This window comes from Pinus tabuliformis, chromosome 6 (assembly GCF_031772625.1).
Source record: "Pinus tabuliformis cultivar Carrire ecotype Pingquan chromosome 6, CPIR1, whole genome shotgun sequence".
Classification (NCBI taxonomy): Eukaryota; Viridiplantae; Streptophyta; class Pinopsida; order Pinales; family Pinaceae; genus Pinus; species Pinus tabuliformis.
The window spans coordinates 1,830,700,762-1,830,720,920 of NC_142292.1; positions in this window are offsets into that span (position 1 = coordinate 1,830,700,762).

The window sequence follows — 20,159 nt, forward strand, 5'->3', positions numbered from 1 at the left end:
ATGTAGGACCACCATTGGAAGTAGTTGGTGCTGTCAAGAATAACTTGGCATGGACTTTCCATTTTAACAGAAACTGAAGCTATAGATGCTGAAACTAAGTGTTCCAATGGAAAGATCTCGAAAAATTAGGCTGGTTCAAAAAATAACGGCTCTAAAAATGGCTTCCAGATGAAGAAGTTATGGATTTTTGAAGAAAATTTGATGAAGATGCTGATGAAGTGCGGGAATGTACAGAAATGAATGATAATGTTATAAAAAAATCAGCCCCCTTTCCAAAGTTAATCTAATTAGCTCAACAAAAAGAAGACTTGAACTCAAGACCTCTACTCTCATAAAGTAGCTTTGGACCAAGTGAGCTAAACTAAAAGTTTAGTAATTTTTGGAAAAGAGGAAGGGGTTTTTTTTTTCGTCACTAAAGCTTTGGGCTGCGTGCTTACTTGAGAAAGGTCTTTTTCCCTACAAAACAAAAAACACAAAACCAAACATGGACATACAACAAAAAAACGAACCTTACGGCTCAAAGTTAGCTTTAGCCGGAAACTAAATATTTTCCTCAATGTTTCTGATTTTCCGAGATCACACTAAGGCGCAGTAGAAAAGAGCATGCGCATGAGGAAAATCCTTCCTTTCTGTTTCTGATTTGCCCAGATCGCACAGAGTCACGGGGCAAAGAGCATACGCAGAAATGAAAGGTACAGATCCGGTAATAAAAAAACAAAAAGCTAAATAAACCGAAACTGGAATAAACAGAGAGAAAATAACTGTAAACTGCAAATAAACATTGTATACCTCCAGATCTTAAAAATGACGTAGCTAGGGCTACCGGAAACCTTTTCGCGTGAAACGAAAGGGGTTCCTCACTGGAACAGATGCTCCCAACATAATAGAGCAGTCCTCTCGGCCTGAAAGTAGTCAGAAACAGTAGATCTAGGAAACGACAGTTGGATGCAGTTCTACTGGCATCAGATTTGAATCACCAATGGACGCGGCCCTCAAATAGCTCTGATACCATGTAGGAATTTACAGGGTAAGTTCCTCAGACAGAACATCAAAGGGCACCGCTCACAAACAGATCACATATCAATACACCAGTATTTTTGACGTGGTTAAAACCCTCAAAGAGGGAAACAGTCCATGGCCTGAGCCAACGCGGCCACTTCAGGCAATATATTAATAAAAAGAATGAAAATTTACATAAGCTTCTCTCATGAGCAATTAACCTACAAATGACCCTCCATGCTCTTTAAATAGAGATCATGGACCAATCGGGTGTTAAGCCACGGATCAAGTGTCGGTAATACCTAGGAGAGAATGAACTGTCAGATCACTACATATCTTGACCGTCGGATTGTAAGTTACAAAAGTACATAGTAAAGAAACACACTTTACCTAACTCTATACTAGACCAAGTTATACTTAACTATTTCCTATGTGTCGGAATATCTTAACATATCAAAATTTCCATATATTGGAGCTTTAAGAACAAGCGCCACTTTAAAGCCTCTAATCTTTCGATCCTTCAATGTCCGGATACTCTGATAATCTAATATTCCGATATCCCTCATCCTCTGATATTCCCCTCCTTTCCATGTATTAGAACTTTTATATTGAGAGGCACTTATTTAAAATCTTTTATATTTCATCCCCGATACAAAACCTCTGATGCCTCTTTCCTGCTCAAAACTCATAACCGTTATGTCTTTGAGTAACGCCTATCGAAAGGTAAGGATATCACAAGTTTTAAAGGTGTGTTCCTAAGATTTCCTAGATAAAAATCCTCCAATATGCTGACATGTGCAGATCCCTTGTGAATGTGCATTTATCATTTAATGGTTGAAATCAGAGAATTTTTTATTTTTCAAAGTTTTAAACGATTTAATCATTCCATCTTGATGTCTCGAGGATTTGCTCATAAAGGCATAAATCGTCATGGAAAGTAGTTATTTGCTCTAAAATAATTCTCTGGTTAATTAATTTGTGCTTATTCTTGTGTTCTCCATTACAGGCCAATCCCAACAAGCAAAATTCATTATAGATGTCTATGGTTACTAAAACCAAGAATAAACTCATTGTTCAACAACAACTGCTCACTCCTCCACCAGAAGCTTCCGAAATCCCTGCATTATTCTCGGATATGATCTGTACTCTAGATGTTGTAAGCTCTTCTTGGGAATCTATTTATAAGATTTTTGAAGATGAAAGACCCAGGGTAACACAGAAAACAACTACGACTGATGATTCTACCCCGGTCTCTAAAACTACCTGCAGTGACGTCGCCAATTCATTCCTGCATAGGATTGTAGGACGACCCACCATCCTGCCTTATACATATATGTTTAAATGGGTTATTGATCATATGAATATTGCAGATATCAATTTCATGACTCAAAAGTAGATAGTCATTGGGTCATTTACCAGTAGTGATTTGAGAAAAATGTTTCATCTGCCACAACCTCAGCAAAAATATGACAAGCTTTTTATGCTTAATTTCATGAAGGAGAATGAGCATCAATTAAAGCCCATCATAAATTGGAGAAGAGATCCTAACATACATAAATGTGAAGATAAGGGTATGTATTTTATTGCCTCCCTTGTTGGTCCATATTGTCAAATAGGCACTATGATGTGTAGGATCTATTATTACCCTAATACACAAAAATTCTCCAACCAATGGGTACCACTCATTGATGCTGCCTCTGATGGATATATTATGGATTGGGGAAACATATTGTCTGATAGTATAGACACTCAAATCATGAATTATAGGAGAAAATGTAATTTTTTAGAGAATGTAGTTCCCCCTTTTAATATGAGTGGGTATATAATGGATGACATTTGTTTCACCTCTGATTTTACTTCTATAGGATGGAAATGGATTATAGAATACCCTACACCTAGCCATATTTATCATGACATACTCTGGGAATCAAAATTTCACCCTCATTTCTATGAAATTTTCCATGGAGTAATGTTACCCATCCACCAAAGTGTCTTTGATAAGAAATCCCCTAGGGTTTCACCTGAAGCTAACAATGATTTTCTATCAATTGGACTAGTTTGGAGAAGAACCATTCACTTATGTCTAGATCTTTTGTAGTCTTGCACAACCCTGTATTTTTCCCCTTTACATCCTTGATAAAATTCTTGCCCGTGAAATAGCTTATTGGACTGTAGGACATGGTCCTTCAAAGGACCTAAATCATGCTAAAAAGATAATGTGGCCTACTTTTCCTATTCAATGTGGTGTGTATACTCTATATAGTTATAAACATGTTGGTATTGAGATTGAAGAGATCCAGAGTTTAAACTTCCCAACTATTCTGAATAGGTAATATGATCCTAAGGGAACTACCAAGAATGTCATTTCACGATTTAGTATCGGGCAATTTATGTATGAGTCAAATAAATTTGATGACTTATTTGAATCAGTCTCTGCTTATTCGATGATTGTGAAACTAACAACAACACAGTTAACTCCAGAGGAGATAACTCAATTTAATTAGTACAGAGATAAAATGATTGCTCACTTTCCTATGGATTCATTGAAGGTCCATCAACAAAACACAAAACATGGTAAAGTCTTGGCTATTTCAATGATGTTTCTTAGAAAAAAGAGATAGGTACTTCCTCCTCTTCTTAGACTAAGGAAACTCTGATAGACAAAAAAATGGATGCAATATGGGAACAATCCAATCAAGTCATTCAAGAAGCAGAGCCTTAAAGTCTAAAGACTCCATTGCAGGAGAAAGTATCACATACTGCCAAAACTATAGAAAAAATCCCACTTATTGTTGGGACTTCTGATAGGCCTTTGGACACTAATGATATAGAAATCATCCTAGATTTCCCGACCTTCGAGTTCATTTTGAGGGTCGAAGAGATTCCTCCTCTCGACATATTTTACAGTCCACAACATAAATTTGTTGTGAAAATACAAAAAAAAATAAGAAGGATTGATCAAACCTAGGCCTTAGTCCCTAAATATACTTCATTTCAAGTGGTGTGGAAAGGCTCACAATCTACTCTTGCAGAGGATCTTGGGAGGCTCTCACAGTTTGTCGGAGCATATGCTTTTGCCACCATAGATAAAACCACCAAAGTACAAAAACTTGTAAGAGAAAAGGATGAAAGAATCATGCAGTTGGAACAAGGTATGGACAACGAGAAGCAGATTATTGCTCAATAGTGGTAAGCACATCTTGTCGAACTTCAACAAAATTCGAATTCCTTGAAGCTTCAACATGAATCTAATTTGAGAACTTGGGATGCTCAAATCTAGGTGTTACAACACAATATTGAACAATTGAAGAACAATACTGAATTGGTTGAATTAAAAAAGGAACATGAATCTAGTTTGAGAACTCGGGATGCTCAAATCCGGGAGTTACAACACAGTATTGAACAATTGAAGAATAATTCTGAATTGGTTGAATTCAAAAAGGAAGATGAAAGATTAAATACTCTCCTTGTTCAACAACATATTACTTTTTGTAAAAAATTAGTCGTTATTCATGAATTATGTCAAACAACCAATACATTGGTAAATTAGTTGTCCGACCTAAGGACATAATTTGATGAAATTGAGGAGAAGATCTCAGAGTATATAAATTGACAAGAAAGTGTTGAAGGGAGATTAGTCAATCTCCCTACAATTCAAGAGTCACAAAAGGAGATAGTCTTCCAAGATTGGGAAATCAAACTGAAACATGTAGAGACAACAATATTTAGTGCCAGGGATATTTCTAACGACCTCATTGAATCTATCAATGAAAATTTACTGTAGGCCAACCTTATTCAAGACTGTCTAGAGGGAACTCTACCTTATATTAAATTATTAACAAAGACATGGAAGGAATTATCAAAGAAGAAGGTCAAAAACATTAAAAAGTTGTCAAAGGTTAACTTAGAATGCCATTGCCATTTCTTAGTTAAAACTTATAGTCAATGGTTAATGTTGAGGTGTTTATCCAACACGACTACTCATATGCTATCAACACTCAGGAACGTGGTATTCACTGGTCAGATGTGCATTCAACCATGGGCTCCACCTGAATTGAAGCTTATGACATATATCTATGAACTGTGGCAACATATGGGAGAACAAACTTCTTCAAAATCTTAGTTGAGTTGTTAAAACCAAATCTAAAATTGTCTTATGCTTTTATTTCAAGCAGTGTTTGTTGAAACCGCTCCAAACTTTTATTCTTCTTTTCTATTTCTTTATTTTGTTTGAAAACTATAAATACCCTTTATTTGAATGGAGAAGGGGTTTTGAATTTTATGAAGAAAGATTTTGTTTACACTACTGTAGCTCAAGAAATCTTAATAGAAGGCTGGACCAATACTATTTTTCTCATGAGAAAAGTCATAATAGATCGGTGTTACAGGGAAAAGTGTCTATTTAGAACTTCTCTATCCCACTAAGGTGTGACAGCTGCCTTAGAAACAAACAGAGAAAAGCTACTTTTGTATTTCCTTTACGAATTATAGATAGAGAGGAATAGAAAGACCAACCTCTGCCTTGCGCTAATCCTTCGATTCGATCCCTCTCTTCTTTGATAGTCCCCAACTACCTGCTTCCTTACATGCCCAGCTTCACAAAGTACCTGTAAGATCACAGAAGCATAGCACTATACAAAGACATGGATCTATATTCATAAACAATTTAGGATCAGATTTAAATTGACCATACAAATGTAACAAGCATCAATGATACAAAAGCATGGAGGAAAACTCAAATAGATTTTATTGATAAACAAGAAAAGATCTAGGAGGAGTTACAACTAGTTTTTTTGACCTAGCATCAACCTCCCAGCAAAGAAGCCCCTCTTCACCTCAAACAAAGCTTAGATCACCCAACAATCTGATGTTTGTCTCTAGAAACCAACAACAATTCCTTACAATATGCAAAATTCCAGCCTCTGGATCTCTGGGATGAGGGATCCATATATAGATATCTGTAAGGAGGATGAGTCAGCTTGTGATTTGATTAGTGTCTTCTCTCTGTCAATTCTTGCTTCCACTTGGAGACTGAGGGCCTCTTACTCATCCTTGGTCGAATTCAGTGAGGCAAGTGTCACAAGAGAAGGTTCTGGAAGCTTCCATTGCCTCTCCACCTCGCGGAATGACACTTCCATTTGTCATTTCTCGCCCATCACACCCCAAAGAAGGGACTTTTGAAATGCAACGCACCCTCACAGTGTATTTGGGTGAGATGCAATGCACCTAGCCAGTGGAGCAGCTGCAACGATCCTGTTTTGACCAATTTTGAGTAGTTTTTCATGGAGAACTTCTGGGAGAAGCTGTAATCTGTTGACCTTGTTCCTTTAGGGGTTATAACAACACCTTTAGGGACTTAGGAGCCCTTGGTTTATGGACATTTCATGCTTGGGGTTGTAGGGCACAAAAATGTCTATAACAGTTGCCCCCTAAAGTATGAGGCCATTAACCTTTTGGTGTCGGGTGAAATGCTTTATTATGAGGATCCGAAGTTCTTTCAATGCTGGGAGGAGACCTATAATAAGATACAATACAATACATTATCTTCATAATATTTTCATGATCTAACTGAGGCGGGCATTCCCATGCTCAGCTTTATAAACTCATTTTCATGTACATAGGGCAAACAATCGTCTGAGCGTAGACTGATGATTCTGATAGAGCCATCATCCTTTTGATAGGATGATTATCTGTGCTGCAATGATGTACATTTAATGTCTTTATTTCCCTGAATATATATCGCAGCCCGGATGGATGAAACTAGATCTGGGGTCTTCAATCTCATCCAATCTTCACTCGAAGTACAAGTCGATCCATGTGAGAAATGTTCTGAAATCGAACATGGAAAGACATCGCTTGATTACCAGTCAATGATGTAAACTGTTAAAAAGCGCGAGAGGAATCACCGATAATGATAATGACCCTCAAGGTACTGCAGTACAATTCACGTGGTGTGAATAAGGGACTTGGCGTCGAGCACCACGCAAAATCTTTCGGTCGAAGGCCATTGATGTAAACCTATCGCCGGAAGTGAGAAACTTGCTATTGAGGCATGCAAGCTTCAAAGTACTGAATGGGGTGTTCCTAGATCAACTTCTTGGATAATGAGCTGATGTCGACAAGAAGTGATCCGTCACAGGAGGGCCTTAATGAATCCCACATCAATGACACGGAACATAGCAAATGATTTTAATGGAGGTGAAAATGATCTGGTGATATAAGGTTCAGGGTGGCGGTCATGAAAGAATGGAGTATAATGTATGGTAGTGGGTGAGAGACAAGTGAATTCTCTGGATGACTTCTCTTGAACATATCGGCGACACTGATGTGATGGATTGGTAGCATTAACCCCAAATGTGGATGGTATGGCGTGACCATGGTGATGTGACCGGTGAATGAAACAACCCAACCCGACTCGGACACGGAGCGGAAGTGTCATGTTCAAGAGCGACTTGCTACCAACAAAGTTTCTTTGAGTTTTCTTCCCAATTTTTCCCAGTCATTGCTGACCAGTACCTCTTTATTTTTGTCAAGCTTGAGGAGGATAACATATGCTTGTTCTATAATTTGCCCTTCGGGCAAACCCATCGCTATGTTTTAACGAGCCTAGCGATAGTGAAACTCGTTCTCGTCTAAAGACAAGTTTGTCGCTATTAATCTTTTTAACGAGTTTAACGACAAAGATAACTCGGCCCTTTTCAATTTTAGAGAGTCTGAAAAGGAACGTAAAGGTAACTCCAAAATTCCTTTTTCGTCATCTAATTCCTTAAGTCCGAAAAAGTATAAAACAATACAGAAGGGATGAATTTTCGATAGTTTTAACGAGCCGAACAAAACAAGTGCTCGATCTTTTTGTGTAATAATCCCTCAGGTCCAAAAAGATTAAAATCTAGAGGAGGGATAGCACTTCCTGTCCCTTTAACGAGCTGGAGAGGCCAATGGCTCGGCAATCTTTTCATATTTTACGAGTCAGTTGAAAAGAGCTTAAAGGAGACTCGTCTTTTGAGGAACAAGTGATAAAACAGGTAGCAGCTGATTCCAGGTAAGGTTTGGAATTTTCCAATCACAGCAGTGTCACAAGGATGGCTAGTGAAATCACTCTTCGCAGCTGTTCCTCAAAAATGGGTAAACAATCAAATGGAGGTGAATGATCGGCCAATGAAAAAGTGGAGGTGATGGTGCAAACACGACCAAGGCTTTAACGGCTGAAGTACTACATTCACGATGGTTATTTACCGGGGAATAGTTCATTTTTTAACGAGCTTAAACGCGGGTGGAAACATTTGCTCATGTCTTATGTTTATTTTTTAACGAGCTTGAGCTATGTGCTAAAACTGCTCGATTAAATGGTCTTGTTTTGATTTTACCATAAATAGCTTTGTTCTTTCAAAGATCGTACTGTATTTTCAACTGCTTCATCAAACTAGTCAGAAATGAACAATATATGCTTGAAAAAGAGTTAGAACACTAATATTTTACTTTGAACTACGTAAAAAGTAATGAAAAAGTATTTTTACCTCTAATTTTACCATTTCATTTGAACTTTGGTTTGTTGGAGCTTTGGAGGTGCTTTTCCCCGTTGATTTTCCTTAGCTGATTTCGGGAGATTCTGTGGACGATTCCCGGCGTCGTCTGGACTAGGTAGGAGCTCAACCTGAGCTCTTTCATTTCATGGTTTCCATTTTGCATTTTGAGCTTGATTCCTAGCTTTTCCGAGTCCCTGGGTTTGAAGAACTCTTTCTGCTTTCAGCGCACCCTCTATGTATCAAAAGCTACGTTGAATGTTGGCCTGTCTAAAGGCTATCTGACATTCAACGCACCTACAACACTGCTGCAGGTGCGTTGGGTGCAAAAAGGGAATTTGATGCATAATTTTTTATGGAAATTTTGCCTGTTTCTTACCAAAATCAGGATCTAACTCCTCTCTTGTTTGTTTTTCAGAGATCTTTGGAGTAAGATGACCATTACATGGCGAGAACGTGAGCATGAAGAAGAGGACATGCTTGCCCTACATGATCCGGTTACAGTGAACGCGCTGCGGAACTGTGGCTTGCTGAAGTTCTTCCGCATTTCTAGCATGAGATAGCAGATCAACTTACTGCAGTATTTGCTCGATGCTTGGGATCCTACCAATCAGGTTTTCCAGATCAGGGGCAAATCTATCCCCTTGACTGTAGTAGACATCTATTTCTTGACTGGCTTGTCGAGGGGGGGTGCCCCATCTCTTTGTCAGGTTCGGCCCAAGGAGGCGACTCTGTGAGAGATTATGTTCGCCGGTACTGCAGAGAAGGATCTCAGCCGAGTAAAGACGGCAAGATCATCATTCGTGATGTCACTGACAGGTCCCTCAAGACTATTCTGTTTACTTTTGGTAGGATGGCCGGTGGTGTGGCTCTTCATGTAGCCAACCGATCTTACATGCAGCATGCCTTGGAATGCCTCCAACCGAAGGTGTTCAACTGGTGCGACGCAGTACTTCTTGTGATGAAAGAACAGTTGACCAAGATAAAGAGTGGGAGGTTGAAGAACTTTGGATATGGTTCTATTTTGACCGCCTTTGCCTTGGAGAAGATACCACTGATGTAGCCGCAGTATATTGCACTCGATTTACCTTCTCCTACTGAACCACGTACGTAGAGATGGGTTGACCATATGTCTAGGCATGCTGGCCAGTCTCAGATTTCATTTTCTGATACCTTCTTCAGGTGGTTTGATCGTTAGAAGATGGTTTATTCCGAGTATCCATACGCTGGCATGGACTTCCCGGGTGATCCAGATTTAGTACTGCCGGATGGCGAATAGTGGGGCGCCATTGGTAAAATCTTTGACCATATCCCTGTTTATCGTTTTTTTTGTTTATAATGTCCTTGTGCTTTATCTTATCAAGACTTTAATCAAACTCATGTGTACATGCAGATGTTGGTCCTGTTCGTCCAGTAGTTCGCCTGAGAGTACCAGCTGCTGCTCCAGCAGGAGAGGCCGTCGGAAGGGCTATTCTTTGTGACCTCGATGTGGCCGAGACTCTCACAGCATTACAGGAGCAGGTTGAGGGCCTCACTCTTGGTATTCCAGATGTGAGGACTGACGAGCTACCTTTGCGGTTACAGCGGCATACTACTGGCGTGCCAAGATGATGGACTCGTCTCTTACGCATGATCGCACAGGCTGTGACTTGCTATCACGAGCATCATTAGACTAGGGTGCCCCCTAGCATTTTGAGTTTTTGGGTCATTTGACCGATTTTTTCTTGGTTACAGAACATTATGTGTAAACCATAAACAGTTATATATATTTTTGATTTTCGGAGTTTTACTTTGGTTAAGTTACATGATCCACATGCAAACATTGATGGTGTGTTTCTTTTTATAAATGTTGCAAATGTCTATCTAACACATAATTTGCTAATGAGTTAGTTAATGTGTTTAAGTTTCTGGAAATATGTTGATATTGAATAGAATCAAATTGTCTTTCCAAAATCTTAACCCTTAGGAACATGCGATAAATAGCTGGGTTTCGGACGGAATATATACCATTGAGTTGTAGTATTACGAGCTGTGAGTCTAGCTTGACAATTAGTCGGCGTATACCATGGGTGATGGCATCAGAGAGAAGTTCTATCAACGTGCTATATTCAACGATGTTATTTGTTGATCGACCAATACATACCCCTCTGAAACTTACTAACTCACCGCTTGGATCAAAAATAGCCTAGGCTGCGAAAGATAGGTTCCGCGAACTACGACTTGCTCCGTTGGCATATCCAACACATGACTCCAATAGGTTTGACATCTGCAATAAATGTAAAAAGTGGATTACTTGACCAAAATAAACACTTTAGCGAAAACAAAAACATAACAAAAGCATACTGGTTACCATTACGCATAGTAACGCTTGAGGTACAACCCATTACGAGGTTGTGCCAGTGGGATTCCGTCATAATCCATTAACTCATAGGCTCCTTTTGCTAACACTCGTTTAACAATATAGGGGCCCATCCATAAAGACTTAAATTTACCTGCTCCCAATTTATCAGATTCTTGGTCGTAAAGCAAGACCAATTCACCCTCTGAGAAGACACGGGGTTTGACATTTTTGTCGAACTGCGCCTTGACTCGTTTCTTATGGGCTTTGTTAGCCAAAGAGGCATCACGACGGGTTTCATCCAACTGGATTAATTCCAAGAAACGAGCCTCTTCTTCTGAAGTTCCGGGGAGGAGATCAATTGTGAGTTTGAGGGATGAGATTTCACACTGGATTGGTAAGACTGCTTCCAGGCCATATACCAGTTGGAAAGGTGTAAACCCGGTTGCATTCCTTACCGATGTTCGGTAAGCCCACAAAGCTGAGTACAGGATTAGGTGCCATTTTCTCTTGTGAACTCCAATCATCCTTTGCAGCATGCGCTTTAGGACCTTGTTGATTGCTTCAACTTGTCTGTTGGCTTGCGGATAGTATGGAGTGGAGCTGTCGTGAGACAACCCTAGTTTGGCAGCTAATTCGACCATCATGTGATTGCGAAAATGCGATCCATGATCTATGACTATAGCCTGCGGTACGCCGAATCTGGCGACTACATGATTGAAAAAGAAGAGGGCAGCTGTTTCACCAGTATTATCTAATGTAGGCATCGCCTCGGCCCATTTGGTAAAATAGTCAACTGCGACTATAATATACCCATGCCCCCCGGTCGAGGTGGGGTTACATGTCATGAAATCAATGCCCCATTTGGCGAATGGCCCAACAACAACTATTGGTTGCAGAGGTGCGGGTGGTCTTCTGGTTTTGCTATCAAAAATTTGACAAGCATGGCAACTTCTGACTGCGGTTATGCAATCTTTGAACTTTGTTGGCCAGAAGTATCCTGCTCGTAAGATTTTTTGCGTTGTAGCATATCCAGACTGATGCCCCCCACACGCGCCTGAATGACAATCATTCAGGACTTTTTCGGCCTCCTCATGGGTGAGGCACCTTCTCAGAAGTGTATCGATACCATGACGGTAAAGCGTATCACCGACGATCATGTAGTCTTTTGCTTGGTATCGAATATGTTTTTGTTCGGAGTGTGAGGTGTTTGGCCTGTATTTTTGGGTTTGGAGATAAATTATTATATCTCCATACCACTCATTACTTGCAGATATCATAAACAAATTTTTCGTCCACGATGGTTTCTTCGGGCGTTTCATCGTTGGACGACGATGGGAGATCGCATAATAATTCTGCGAATACTAGAGCTTTCTTCGACATGGATTTTACAAATTCCAGATCAAACTCTTGTAGGATTGCTATCCATTTTGAATACTTGCCCCCCAGCAACTGTCGCGACAATATATAAGTCATGGGGTTGCAATCTGACAGAATGGTAGTTTTCCGAAAGAGGACATAGTGTCGAAATCTCTGTATCGCTTGAACAGCTGCAAGTGCTAGCTTTTCAACGTAAGATTATTTTCTTTCTGTATCATTTAAGTTTTTACTTAAATAATATATAGGATGTTCAATTCCATCGACTTCTTGAACTAAAACCAATTCGATGGTTGTATCTGCTGCAGTCAGATACAGGTTAAAATCTTTTTGATAATCAGGAGCGTACATTAATGATGCTTTCATTAGGGATTCTTTTAAATCATCAAAGGAAGCTTGCGCGACCTGATCCCAGACAAAGGGCACTTCTTTTTTCAAAAGACGGGTATAACCTTTAGCAAGTTCGGCGTAATTTGGAATGAACCTCCTCAGAAAGTTTGCTTTCCCTTGGAGTTTCTGAATCTGAAGCAAATTCGAAGGTGGAGGCAAATTTATGATTGCCTGGACCTTACAGGGGTCGAGACGAATTATGTCCTTTGAGACTACAAAGCCAAGCAAACGACCAGAACTGACGCAAAATACACATTTGTGTGGATTGAGTCGTATCTTGTAGTGTCGGCAACGTAGAAATATCGCTCTTAAATGCTGTGGATGATCAGTCCGCTTTCGCGAATGAGCCGGAAGGTCGTCGAGGTATGGTTGAACGATGTTCTTGATGTCATGGAAGGCATAATTCATTGCCCTATGAAATGTCACCCCTGCGTTCTTCAAACCAAAGGGTAATTTCTGATATGCGAATGTGCCCCACGGACAAATAAATGCAGTCTTTGACTGGTCCTGTGGGCGGATATTTATTTGATGATACCCGGAGAATCCATCCATGAATGAAAAGATTTCGCATCTGGCGCATTCATCAATTATCTGGTTGATGAAGGGTGTAGGGTAGTTGTCTTTAGGACAAGCTTGATTTACATCCCTATAATCAACGCACACTCTAATTGTTCCTTGTTTTTTCATAACAGGGACAATATTCGATACCCAATCGGTTAGAGGAATCGGGTAGATGAAACCAGCATGGAGAAGTTTTTCAACTTCTGCCTTAATGGCAGCGGCTTTCTTGGGGTGCACCTGCCTTAGCCGTTGTCGTACTGGTTTGACATCTGGATACATCTTAATTTCATGTTCAACGATACTCGAGTCAATGCCTGGCTTTTCACTGTATGACCAAGCAAAGACATCTCTGAATTCGCGAAAAAGAGCATTATATATTTCCAGTTCTGAAGGAGAACAACATTTGCCAACATAAATATTCTCTACAACATCTTTTTTGGTCGAGATATTTATGGCGATTGTTTCTTCAATGTTGGACAAGTTTCGCTCCGAATCCACCGTGTTTACAGTATTTGATAGGAATTCAAAAACTGAAGGATGATAAAGGTCATCTTGAGTATCTTCTCTACAATCCGGAAGAAGGGAACGATGGTGGGAATCATTCCATGGTGCCCCTTCAATTACCATTGATTGGACAATTCCTTCATCGGTGACGTGCACTCGCGACCAAGGATCTGAAGGGGTACCATATTCTCTAGACCTATCTATCCAAACGGTTGATGAGCGCTGATTTGGGTTCGCCTCCCATGCTAGGAACATTGATTGCTACAATATTTCCGTTGGGCTTGGGGGCAAAACCACTGTATGATCCATGTCGATATTGTTTTCTGAGATCTTTTTAGAAGATATCATGTTGCAGGTTCCTATCGACGCTACTTCCACCAAATTGATTGCAGGTGGAAGAGCGAAAGTTCCCATTAGTATAGGATCTTTTAGTAGGCCTACTCCGATATTCTGAAGTGAATGGGGGCTTCCATGGATCATGGGAATGCTTCCTATAACTTGAGAACCATTGGAGAGGAAGTTTTGTTGATCGACGATTGTAATCCCTCCTTGAAAGGGAAATGCAATATTCCTAAAATAGGTCGACACAACAGCCACCATAGCATATATCCATGGTCTTCCTAGTAGGATGTTGTAATCAAGATTTACATCAATGACTTCAACATATATTTCTATCGTTTTCCCTCCTAGTTCGATTTTCAAGTTACTTAGGATACCATATGGGGTATATGTCCTTCCGTCGAATGCTTTTAATGTCATCGAAGATCGCGACAAGGTTGGATATCCTAAAGTTTTCCAGCAACTCATCGACATAATGCATGTAGATGCCCCCTCATCAATAATCGTTCAATGAACAGTTTTGTTGAGGGCTTTCACTTGAACAAGGAAAGCTAGTTGAGCTGGTAATTGAGGATCGTATCCTTTATGGTCGAAGGATACTAGATGGGAATCCTTTGGGTCTATCCCACCAATGGCTGATAATAAAGCCTACCTTTGGGATGGGCAATTTTGTAGTACTTCAAGAGTCGACATAGCAGATGGCGATTGGGCCAAATCTTCCACTACATTATAATGTTGTGCCGCTCTAGCGCAGGGATTAAATGTCGACTTGTGTACTACTCCCTTTGGCGGTTTTATCTTCAATTCAGGAATGGTGGGTGGCGCAACTTCTGTCGAAGTTGTTGTCGAACTACTTGGTTGATCTTTATCCTTGTTGTTCGACAGCTGTGGATTCCCATAATCTTTGTTCCTTGTCGATATCAAAGCATCATTTTGCTGTTTTGAAACCGACAACATTAGCACTTGACACCGGGAAGCATCTTCACTCTCAACCAGATTTGTTCCTGGATTTGGAAACGGATCAGTTAGTACTGCAGAGGTTTTTGAATTTTTGAAGAATTTTTTAACCTCAGCTCTGTGTGGACAATCTGCGGTCCGATGATCCTCATCGCATATAAAGCATGGATTTTTTGGTTTCCTATCTCCAGGAGGGTTTGAAGAAGATTTTTCAGGTGATGATTCTTCCTGTTTCTTCTTCTTCCCTTTGCCTTTCTTCTTGCTCCCTGGTTGTTTGGTTTCTTTGCCTTTATCTGTCGATACGGCATTTACTTCCGAAGCAAGAAGTTCATCCTTTGCATTTTGACCTAAAATCTTACGGGCCTTTTTGGATGTAGCCTTTGTCGATTTCGTGTCTGTTGTGCCAATCACGCCATCGCCGGCATGAGAGTCATTGTTCGATTTAGGAGGAGGAGGAATTGAGAATTCTGGTCTAGGGGCGTCAAGTATTTTATCATAGAGCGTGCCAGACTGAGTGTAAATCAAATCCAGATATTGCGCACGAGCAATAACTTTCTCTTCTGTTACGACTCCCCCCTTTGCCACATCTTCCGTGATGGAAGGTAGTAATGACTTGATAAACCATTAAGCTAAGAGCTGATCAGGGACATACGTTTTTACCATTCTATGACGACGTCACCATTCATGTATATGATCAGATATGTGAGTGTCCGTCGTCTGTTTGAAATTGGTAAGAAGTCCTGTTCCCGTTTCGTACCTTATTGGTAACTGAAAATGGGTTAAAAAGGTTGTGGCTAAGGTACTGAAGTTGTCGAACGAAGCTCTAGGCAATTCGATGTACCATTTTGCCGCCGGACCCGTTAACGTCCTCTGAAAGAGGCGAAGTCTTATCGAATCATCATTTAAGGTGTTTGATGAACACCATAGATGAAAGGCCATCACGTGATTCGATGGATCTTCACCCGGATTTCCATTAAATTTAGGAATATCTGATGGAAGTTTATGCGGAATCGCTGGCCACCAAGGGGCATAAGCAATTGGATCGTTGGTTAACCGGTTTAAATCAGGTAACTCCAAAGTTTCCACAAAGGGTAACTGCTGATTCAGGTTAGGCGAAGCATACCCAGGATAAGATGGGATTGCCTGAGCAGTTGGTCTTTGCATACCGGCATAATGCATTTGATGCTGGTATGTTTGGTAAGGTTGGTGGACATGACCATTGTAAAATGGTTGATTTTGACCGTTTTGAATGTACGACTATCCACTGTTAGCAAATATTTGTTGCTCAGAACCTTGGTATACTTGTTGGAATTGTTGTTGTTGGTATTGCACCAGCCATGGTTGCGAAACCATGTGTTGTTGCCCGATACTAACAGTTTGACCAAGATGAGGGGTAATTGTACCCGTCTGAACCTGTGTCATTCCATCGGTCGGCGATTGTGGTTGAGTCGCAGGGTCAAGGGGCTATTGCATTACAACCTGAGAGACCTGAGGTTGGCATACAACAGGCAGCGCTTGAACTTGCGACATCGTCACAATAGCTGGCGTAGTTGGAATATTTGACGTAGGTAAGCATTGTTGCATCGAGTATACAACTCTTGGTTGTTGTGGTAGTATAAGTACCCAACCGCTTAAGGTAATTCTAGTATAACCTGAATGTTGTTGTGAACTCCCGTATGGATATCCTCCCGGAGGGGATAATGAAAGGGTATACTTCCCCCCATACGGTGGTAATCCAGAACTCAAGGGTATTGTTTGCCCTTGGGGGCCGGACTGCCCAAATTGACCTCCAAATGGATCAATTTGTTGATACTCAACATAAGAGTTTCCGGATATTATTCCAGATGAACAAACAGGAACGGACCATACTGTCGAAATAGCCCCTGAGTGGGCTCCTTCTAGCGGCTGAGAGCTAGTTGGGACAGATGGTATACCGGCGAACATTGTCGGAGTGATAGCAGGGAGTTCTGCCGTCGCTGTGTTAGAAGACACAGCCCTAGATGTTGACGGTTGCTCAGAAATTTGTAGTCTATCCAAAAGATTACCTAGCGATTCTACAGGAGCTTCCGCTGGTGGTAGACTAACTTCTGACGAAGAAGGATATAGAGTGATCTCGACTCCAAATTGCGTTGGAGTACTCGTTTGAGGATCTTTTACAATTTCTTCTATGGCAATCAGACCAGGTGGAAGGGGAAGACCGTCAGGTCCGTAAAATATTTCTGGTGCCGAAGAAGGTGTGAAATCGGCAGTGACAGATGTTTGAAGAGCAAGACTCTCTGAAACTATTGTAGATAGAACTGGTTCGGTAACACAAGTGTTTACTCTCAGATTAGGATCAGTATCACTGTCCTTCTGTGGCTGCTAAACTTCTTTTGTAGAGGCAGGGATTCCAGAAATGTTTGGAGTAACCGGAGTCTCTGATGTCGTTGGAACACTTGTTCTAACTTGTTGTGGTCACCAACAACCCCCCTCTTTGATTGGTATTAGCAATAACACCAAGCAAATGGGGACCCTTAACAAAAAATCCAAAAAAAACATTTTATCAAAATTTTTGTGTTTTAACTCCCTAAAGCTGTATCGCATCGTGAGAAGAGAGTAAGACGTTTTCTTATGCGCATAATAAGCTGCGAAGAAGCGACATGAAATTCATCGCATCACTTATATTGTGAAGCGCTCTTAAATGAAAAACTTAAGGAATCGCCGACGGCCGATATGCGACATCGCATATCACAACATCGCGTAAGCAGCACACAATGATTGGATGATTAAAGTGCGATCTGCGATATTGCGATCTGCGATTTGCGATCATCAATTCCTGCGATGACACATCTTGACGACGCAATCCTCGACACTGCGATGCGAGTCGCAGAAATCACTCATCGCAAAATTTCCTCGACACAGTGTTCAAGGAAAGCTGTCTGTAGACCAAAATTGGGTGCGCGCCTTAAAAGAAATTAATGATTGTACGCCAAAATATCCAATAAGGATTGTGTTGTGTTTTTCGAAGAGTCAGTTCATTATGAGTGTCATGATTATGCATTCATTAGAGCTTAAAGCTTTCATATCAATCTTTTTGTCATTACTCTTTTCCTTTGCGTAAACTGTAAGACAACAACTAACATAAAGCAATGTGCAGGAAACATCTAAGGAAAAGGGGAAAGCGTCAATACTCGGAGAATAGAGAGGAGATGCCTTCGCAAACGAATGCCGCATGTAGCAGGACCGTGGATTCCAGAGTATCACTCAACAGATACTGATGTCAATAGGCCATCCAAAACTCAGAGTCAAAGGCGCACAAAAGCAACATGTTTACAAAAGATCCTGAAGCTTAGACTGGGTAAAGCAAAAAGAAAAACGCTAAAGAGGGAAAACGCACCAGAAAAGCCTGGAACAAAGAACGGAAGCAGTTTTCAATACAGAAAATTGTTCAGAGAGCAAAGTCCCTAACTTATTCAGTCATTCGCAAGGCCGGAAACCGAGATAGCAATAGCACAATCAGTTTGAGAGAAATTTGGGTTATTACCAAGTATACACACAGTGAATACACCAAGCCAGAGGAAAATATCTTCCAGTTTGTCAGAAAGCGGTGCCAACTCTTGTTATTTCTATTTTCGTAACTCAAACGAAAGTAGAAGACAACCAGCCGACTCTTCCCAGGCGAATGTTGCATTGCTTACGGCACTAAGGAGTAAATACAGAAACGGTTAGAAATTAGATTCAATTTTTAGAAATAAATTTGCTTTAGTAGAAGGGCGGTCATTTGAAACCGTGTCCTAAATTTATGTAATTAAGATTAATTAGTTAGCAGTATTTAAACCCTTCTCAGGCATTTGGAGAAGGGTCCGGAAATTTGTCAAAAAACTTGTCCTCAGAACATGCACTTTTGCACCCTCGGAGGGGGTTTTTGGTGAATGGATGGATCGAGATTTATCAATGTTTGCATTTAATGTCTGCTACTGATGTTGCACTTTTTTACTCTTAGTAGATGTTAGAACAAGTAGAGATAAATCGTTATTGCTTGAAGCTTATGAGTGGAACCAGTCATAAATGGTACTTTTATCTCTTGACCAGTTTCTGCTTATATTCTTAAAGTGATATGCAGTTTTCAGTTGTTTATATGTTAATGCATGAATGTGTGGGTTACCATTTGGCACTTTTGTACGGTGGAGTCATTTATTTGTGCTTGATATATGAATAACTTATTATGCGATATGCTGTTCACAATTGTTTTGCTTAACTTTTTATGCAGAATGGTTTATCTTAATTGATTTCTGTTCTTATGATAGCTGAATGATCTTTATTACCAGTTATTGTTCGAAATCTCTTTAGATCGCATAATAGAAGAAATACACCCCGGGTTAGCGTAGATTAGATGTGTTGTTTTTTTATTACATTACAATAGCATAGAGTTAGTTTAGAAGTTTGAATTAAATTAGATTAAAATACTCCTAGATCAACATCATCCAACTCTACACACACACACACCCTTAGATTGGGAAACTGGTCCCATTATCCCTAGTCGGACCCGCTATACCAAACGGATAAGGAGCTGCCAACCAAGGTCCGGACCGGGTGGGTATCCCCCTTGTTGTCGACCCGATTTTCGGGGCTTCAACATAACTTTAATAGGAGATTTGGAACCGGTTAAATGAGTTCGCTTTGTCCGTACTGGCTTCGATTCCGAAGACAAAGACGGTTGACTCGTAAGCCTCCGCGAACGATGGGGTTTCAATTGACTTTCTTCCATGATTGCGGATTACTCGATCAACTAAAATAAAGGGGAAGTATGTTTCCGAATTAAATGAATTTTAGACGCTTTGAAACAACTTGTTTTTTCAGTTTTTAAGAGTCGAGAAAAAACAAAAGATGACTCTAGTCTCCTTCGATTTTTAATGAGCCTGAAGTGACAAGTGCTCAGATGGACCTTTTCTGTTAAGGAGTCTGAAAAGGAACGAAAGGGACTACTCTGAAAGTCTAGGTAGAGGGAGTACCAAGCCAATCGCAAAACTGCAGAATACTTTTTACGGTACGGCAGTCAATCTTCCCGAATGCTGTGTTCAGTGCATTGCAATCGATAGGGCGGCAGACACGGCTTCCTATGGATAAAGGATTTAAGCCTATAGGGGTCTCCCAAAATATACTCGACGGTACGTGGGAGCACAAGTCCGTAC